General features: G+C 45.3%; 1 long non-coding RNA gene across 1 annotated transcript in view; it reads right to left on the bottom strand.

Moving 5' to 3' along the window:
- Positions 1-1,591: 1,591 nt before the first annotated feature.
- Positions 1,592-7,904, bottom strand: part of LOC112551317 — a 51,684-nt gene continuing 45,371 nt past the window's right edge. Inside the window, exon 3 of the long non-coding RNA XR_003095607.1 lies at positions 1,592-1,875. This is a non-coding gene — a long non-coding RNA (uncharacterized LOC112551317). The remainder of the gene's footprint in view (positions 1,876-7,904) is intronic.

The following is a 7,904-nucleotide window of genomic DNA, read 5'->3' as shown; positions in this document are numbered from 1 at the left end:
ATTATGTGAGGGCTGTTTAAATGAGTATCTTTAATAGGCTAATGATTATTGGCTCTGGGAGATAAAGACCTAAGGCAAAACATGACACTGGAAGAACTGAGCCTTGCTTTCCTACTCTACAAGCCTGTTCTGCTGAGTCAGTATCTCTTTGCACTATTCATTTACTATGCTCATGTCCTTTGGCTTCACTCAGCCATGCTCCCACTCTTCTTTGCTATATCTCCCTCTCGTGGAACACCCACCACACTATGCCCATTCTCCCACTCCCCTCTGAGGCACCCACCTCTCTGTCCTCTCTCCCAGCTGTCCTACCCACCTCTGTGCAATGCATCTGAATCCACTCCCTTCTGTTCTGCACACTCAGCTGAGCATGTAGGTAAGGAACTGCGCCTGTTCGTGGGGGGGGGAGTGTGTAACTGGCTGTCCAAGCTCACTTGAAGGGGCTGGGTGGGCATATGGTATGCAAGGAATACACAGAGGCATCAGGAGGAATTCTAAAACGTTGTGTGGCACTGTGTATGTGCTGCATCTTCTCAGATGATTTCTGATTTCCCTTTCTTCTTCTATCACTAAGAGAACTGGTGCCAGCAAGGCAGCCTGCAGTCCTCCCAGCTGCTCTTCTATGCCTGGTGTGGGCAGATAAGGAGGCTGCACACTTCATAGCCACAATTATGCTAGCAGACACATTTGATGCTAAATATAGTACTCACAAAAGAGGAGCGAGGGCTGAGATCAGGCTGTGAGATTATGGACATGGCAAGTAGAGCGTATGACAGCAGAGGCAGAAATCTAGGATCTCCTTCACTGTACGCACACAACTCTTCCCTGAATTAACCTCTTCCTTTCTGTCCAATAAGCTAGATGTGTTATGCTCAGGAGGTCATATATTCCAACCAATCTGCTTACCTCTGCACCTGTTCAGAAGTTGTAGGGTTTTGAAGTTGCAGAACAAAGCACTGTTATACTTGAGAGAGGTGCCAGAGCCCCACTGAAAACCATCTGTTGAGAAATAATTTAGTCCTTGTATTGCTGGCAGTATTCCTGTATGCTTTAAGCCTCAAGCCCCTTTGTACTCAGCACTCCCTACATAGCTCCTGCCTTGAAAAACCTTTATTCTGATGAGAGCAGAATCCAGGGCCCTAGAAACAGTACAGAAGTTCAGTGCATTGGTCTAACCTGTATTGATCTGAACTGGATGTAACTCGCAAACCAAATCTATCTTAGACTGCTTGCACCAATTTTAAACTGCTCTAGGTGCAAATTTCTATATGGTTATGGGTTTAGATTGATCTGTGTTCACTTAGATCATTCTAAGTGTAATGTCTGTATGTGCCCCTAATGCTGCCCCTTGTAACAACCATCTGTATTTCTTTCTCACTAACTCCCCAGGTCAGAGACCAACATAGGGAAAAAAGAATATCTGCCACTGAGGGCTCATCTACTGTTTATTTCCTACTGGAAAGCCCAGGGAGGGCATTTTCAATCCCAGGGCAGTCTTGGCATCCCAGACAGAGCACAGGAATATGCAGCAGGAGCAGCCTGGGTGAAAAGCAGACAACGTCCCTAGTAATAAATGTACGTTTTTTGGGGCAAGACCAGTCTTTATTTACATGTATGTACACCAGCTAGCACAATGGGGCTTCCATCCTGCATCTCTTGCTCTAGGCAAGATTCATGCAAATAAAAAAAAATAAGGACAATGAGGAAAGAGGATGCTTGAGCAAGAAAGTGTTGTGCAGCAGCTGTCCGTTCCCTCCGAGGGAATTCCAAGTCGTGCTCCGTACAGCCCAAAATAGTGCTGAGTGCAGGGACAGAGGAACTGCCGAAAATGTCTGCAGCTTAACTGGATCTGGACTTGCTTCATATGATTTCTTGCTGCTTGTAAAAAGATAAATGTTAACAGAGTAACACTGTAAAGTCTCTAGTTTCATATAAATTGTCAGCAGGTTTCTGAATGCAGCTAGGTGGTCACTGGAAGAGACATGATAAACTAAAGAGATTATACTGCTCCTTTGATCAGAATGCTCTGCTGAGCTCAAAATCAGCTGGCATCTGTTACCAGCTCCGGAAATGGGATGTCCACAGTATCTATGAGAGGCTAGATGTAGGGGCAAAGAAATATTTACCTCTAGTAAAAGGATGGATTTTTTTCTATATGACAGCCCATATTATGACTGCCTGGGGAGGAAATGCACATCCTAGCAGATGAACTCCTTATATTACCACCCATCACAGTTCCAGCTTTGCACCTTGCAGTATTTATCCTCACCACACACTTGTGGCTTAGAGTAGTGTTAATACACCCTTTGTTCAGATAGGGGATGAATGCACATGAAAACTGTTCTTCTCCCCTTTCCGGAGGAGGTATGTTATCACCAGAAATGGGCCTTGAGGAAGCTGTCTACTGATGTAGCATCCCAGGAGCTCTAGCCTGGTTAAAAGCCTCAGTCAGCTTTCTTGGTAGGAAGCTAATTAGCTGCTGGCACTATGCCATGCTGGAGACTCTTTGGGCAAACCTGAGTCAGTGTCTACTATAGGGCATGGCTTTGGTCTGCTCTATGCTATATATGTTCAGGAAACTAATGAGGATCGCAGAACACTTTACTAGCATTAGTGAAGTCAACCTCAAAGACTCCCTGCCAGTGAGATCAGCACATACTGTCGTAAGAGCCGGCATTCAAAACTTGAAAGTCTTTTATGAAAACAAACATTTTCTAGGGGCACAGTCAATTCCTTTTTGATTTTTCAATCTTGTGATACAAGAACCCCCCCCCCCCACACACACACACACTAAAAACCAAACATTTGTATGGTTTCCCGTTATTATTTTTATCTCTTTTTCTCTCCATTTTAAAATAGAAAAAGGGAAAAAAGAGGAGGAGGAAATGAACAACAACAAAAAAATGGCAAGAAAGAGTAGATTGTTTTCTTTTTGTTTTTCTCCTTTGAATACATCTGAAAATGTCAAACTTTTCCACACTGTATTCTTGCCATTCTCCAATCAGCTCCAACTGTTCCAGTTTTCCAGAAGAGGAATCCCAATCCTCAACAGGTATGAACCTGCACAGCTCCATTGGCTTTCACAGAGCTATCCTGATCCCCCTCTCCTGAGAGTGTAGACAACTCTAGTACCCAGATCACCGGTCCTGTCTCCTACTCCTGTGTTTTCCTAGAGCCTAAGCAAATTCTTTCCATCAGAGTAGAAAATCCTTAGTTGGCAAATCCTGTCCCTACAACCTTTTGCACCCACATTTTTACAATCAGGGGCAGAGTGATAGGGTGATTCAGAAATTATTTGTCTAAGATACAGAGAGGTTCATAACTTGACTGGCTCTCTTGTTCAGAACCCTAGTTGATCAATATGGCCAAAAGTGTCATAATGTTAACAGCTGCCCAGGGACATTTGGCAAAGGAGATAGTGGGTTTCCCTCCTGTTCCTAGCATATCATTTTCTGCATCACAGCTAGCATTGACCAGCTTTTTTGTTGCCAGCACCAGGCCAATAACTGAACATATCTCAAAGACTGAACAGCTTTTTTGCACCATGCAGTTACATTTCATGAGCGAGGTGACGTGGCAGAACAATGTAGAGGCCACAGCTATAAGAGCAGGGGGAATGTCTGAGGGAAGGGGAGAAAGCTGGGAAGAAGAGCATGTGTTGGTCTGAAGTGTATTGAAGCCAATGAAAGACTCCTGTTGACTTCAGAGGGCTTTGTCTCAGGTCCTGTGATCACTACACCTGCCCACTATATATTTGGAGAATGTGGACATTCAGAGAAAGGCTGGGGAGTAACACAATAAATCTTGCATAGTAGCCTGACCCCAAGTTATACATACTGTTGACCTTCAGGTTTAGCAACACGGCATCACAAGTGACCATGATTTTGCTGAGTCTGCTCCACCCAAGCAAATGTGGGTCTTTGAGACAGCTCCAGAGAGGGCATCATACCCCTCTGACTCTGCACAATGGAAGGAGGGCAGGCTGAATGGCACCACATCTGGTTTTGGTTGGATGAATAGCTTTAATCTACAGCGCAAGGAAGTGGGAGGTAGGTTTCAATGTCATTCTCTTTTCCCCTACAGTGAAACATAAAAAGTTGGTGGAGACTCCCTTCAGTCACTGCTTTGCGGACAGCCGCAGCTGGGGAAGGAGTTCAATGCCTGATCTCTTTCCATACATTTACCTCTGGGCTGTGCCACTTGGAGGTAGGTGATTGTTGCTCCTTCTTACAACTTTCCTATATCCGAGGTTACGATCCACTGATGCATATATACTAAAAGCATGCTAAAGGATTTAAGGACCCAGTTCCTATTAAAAATAAAATATTAAGAAATTGGATGTTTACCTCCTTCAGATGCCTTAGAAAACTTCAGCAAAATAGTGTAGATCTAATTGGCTGCTAGTAGGCACAAATAATTCCTACTCTCTTGTCCGTTTCTCTAGCTCACAATGTATTTCTATTGTAACTTTTCTTGAATCCCCCTCCTTCCTTTCCTTGATTTTTTTAAATTAAATTCACTGTGAAGATTTAGAGAGAACAATGAATGCTACTGCTGATTTGGGTTCAACAAAATGGATGCTCTGTCTTAGGATACTCTGTTTTTGCAGCAAGAGAAAATTTAGAATAGTGCCTGACATCAGCTTAGGTTGCAGTATGTGCCTGAATTCTTCTCACTGCTTTTCCCTCGTGTTCCCAGGAATGCACTTCACTTGATGTTTAGTATTCTCTAGCTAAGGGATAATATTTTATGTGTATTCAGGACCATTCTGTGATACATGTCATTGCAGGGGCCTTTGATTTTTTTTAGCAACAGGAACTAAGAGGCTTGACAATTCCGGCTTGCAGTTCTGGCTATGTTACTCTTTGATGGATTACTAGGTAGAGTTATTGTTTTACTCGTTTCCACTTGGAAAGCAAGGACAAAATCAGTGCTGCTCAAGTGAATGCTGCTCTGAGAAAGTAATTCGGTGACTCGGTAATGAGAATGAAGCAGAGGGTTCGTTAAGAGCACTGGGAATGCAATGTGGAGCTTTTCATTCAGTTAGTCTGAATCTAGCTCAGATTAGCAGTGACTTAAGACAATGCTATTTGATGGCCTATATCAAATGCACTAGTGATCATGGATTGTTGCCTAAAAGACAGGGGTAGAATCATGGCTTTGTGTGTGCCTGCCCTGGGGTGAGTATAAATCCTGAAATTATACCTAGAAATACCACCTTGACCTGGGTGTTAGACACTGGAGCCACATACCTGCTTGGCCAAAGTGTGGCTTATTCACTAGCTGTGTGCATACTCACTAGTGATGTGCATGGGTGGATCCAAGATATTTAAAAAAGGGGGTGCAGCTGGTATGCTACATCATCATATATAACACATGTTTTTCTCTAGTTAAAGAGAAACTAGAAGCTTTAGTGATATACTAGGAGGCTAGCAGCATATAATTCCACTTTGGATTAAAGCAAAAATCAATATAACTAGTGGTTTCTTTTAGGAAACAATCCATGATCATTAGTTCATTTGACACAGGCCATCAAAAGCATTGCCTTCAGTCACTGCTAATGTGTACTCATTTTCTGGATTTTGTCTAAAGCTTTAAAAAAACACAAGAAACATGGCAAAAATAGTTAAAACAGTCACAAGATATTGTGTCATTAGTCCTGTAGTCATTATAGTTAAATATGCATCTCTTACTCAGATTCACAAAACAAAAACCTAGCCTTCTTGAGTGTCTTTCTTGATAGTGCCATGCTTCAGTGTCAGTCATTTGTACACCCAAGTTAGTATTACCATATCCTAAATTCAGGTTTTTAGCTAGAGCTAAAAGTAGTCTGCAGGGCTTTGAAACAGGAGAGAGACATTACCAGGATGGCTAACAGACAGCAAAATTACAGAAGAAAGTATAGTTTGAATCGTGGGTTAAAACCATTAAAAAGGTCTTTAACATTGATGGAATGGAGAGAGATTAGCAGGAATCAGGGAGAGAATAATGAATCATGAAGTCCATTGACTCTTTCAGCACTTCCTGAATAGAAATGCTGCTGCTTCTCCCAGGCAGATGGTTTTAATGTTTGCATGAAGCAGGAATCAAAGTGGGGTGCAACTGCACCACTGCACCCCCCCCCCAGGTCTGCCCCTGGCTGTGTGAACACTTACACATCTATAAGAAATGTCTTATTTTTGAAAACTCCTGCCTGTTGGGAGATGGCATGTGCTATTTGGTAGTGGGTGGAGTGAGGAACCAGGAGTTTTGTGTTCTCATTCTGTCTCATTTCTATGGGTCTCAAGACAAATTATTTTCATTCTCTGTATCACCAGCTCTATTGGTGCTCTTTAGGTTCAGAACAGGACCTATCACTGCGTATAGGTACAAGGCTTGCTGATCTCTGTTGATCTGGAAGTGGCTCCTGCAATCTGGCTGCTTCTCAGAAGAATGTTCCTTCCTCAAAGAAGGATTGAAAACCTTGGAAAATACAGTGCAAGTTCCCCCTAGTCCCTTGCAGGGGTCCCCTTTCATTATAAAGCTGCCTGTCATCTTCCAACACACTGCCTCTATTGCCAAGGCTCTTTATTGGGCATCTCACTGCTACTGTTTGCACAACTAAACTGTCTTCATGCCTGTCCTCATTCAAACAACATCTCTCTGCAGTCCCTATTGTGTTTGTCCCAAATGATGGTGATGTGATAAGAGATGGGAGCCTGGGTCTTTTATCCAGGTTCTCCAGGGAAGGTTAAAAGGTGTGAAGGCAGCAATGGGATCTCTCCACACAGACATTAAGCTAATGGCTTTTCTGAAGGCTAATAAACAGAGAGAACAAGGGTCCCTTGTGTAAGGGCTTTAATCATATTTCCTTGTTTTCTATTACAGGCGACAGAGATAAAGCCTGTTATGTAAAAGGAGTAGAGGCACTGTGGTATGTGTAATCCCTGCAGGAGAAAGGGAAGGCAGCTTTCACAGACTTGCAGCAAACTCAGCTCTGTTAACGTAAGGCCATCCTGCATGTAAACAACACAGACAGCACCTGGGGTTGACAGTTAGTAGCATCCTACCCCAATCAAAGGTACACGCATGCTAGGCATGCCAGTCAGGTGAGCCTGGAGAGTTGGGTCCACCCTGGTGCACTGCAGCAATTGTGCTCCCCGTTGTCTAAGACCATGTTTCACTTAGGCCATACTCGATCTGTGGAACGTCATGCGGTGTTAAGTTAGAACGTGCTGTGAGCAGTTGCACATTAAGGCAGGGGCGGGCAATTATTTCGGGCAAAGGGCCACTTACCCAGTTTTGGCAGGCTGTTGAGAGCCGCATGGGTAGCTCTGCCCCTTGACAGGTGCCCCGCCCCTTGGTCACCATCTTGGGACCAATGTCCAGGGCCAGCACTGGTGAGGTCCAGAGCAGGGCGCAGGCTGGTAGGGGTCTGTGGAGCCGGGCTGGGCTGCACCAGCAGGGAGAGGAAGGAGCTGGCCAAGCTCCATAGAGCCCCTGCCAGCTGGGACCCCGCGCTCCTGCTACCCTGCTCTGGGCCCCACCGGCCCTGGCCCTGGGACACCGGTGCAAGCCCTGTGCTCCCACCGGCTCCCACACCTGCTCACTCCCAGTGCCCCCCAGCCCTGTGGTACAGGCGGGGGGCAGTGCACAGCCCTGACCCCCTGCTCACTGGCAGGGAAGAAGCTGGTGCTGAGAGCAGGGAAAAGCGGCCCTTCACCTGCCCCATGGTCCACGCTCCCTGTTGCAGTTGCTCGCAGCCCACATGAAGCTGTCTTGAGCAGGCACAGGCAGCCCCATGCAGGCTGCAAGTGGCTACAGCGTGGGGTGCTGGCCATGGGATGGGCAAGGGGCCACTTTTCCCCTGCACTCAGCACCAGCTTGTAACCCACCCCCACCGCCAGCCCGGTCCCCCTGCTCGC

The sequence above is a fragment of the Alligator sinensis genome, unplaced genomic scaffold (assembly GCF_000455745.1).
Source record: "Alligator sinensis unplaced genomic scaffold, ASM45574v1 scaffold584_1, whole genome shotgun sequence".
Classification (NCBI taxonomy): domain Eukaryota; kingdom Metazoa; phylum Chordata; order Crocodylia; family Alligatoridae; genus Alligator; species Alligator sinensis.
This window is presented reverse-complemented; position numbering and strand designations above follow the sequence as displayed.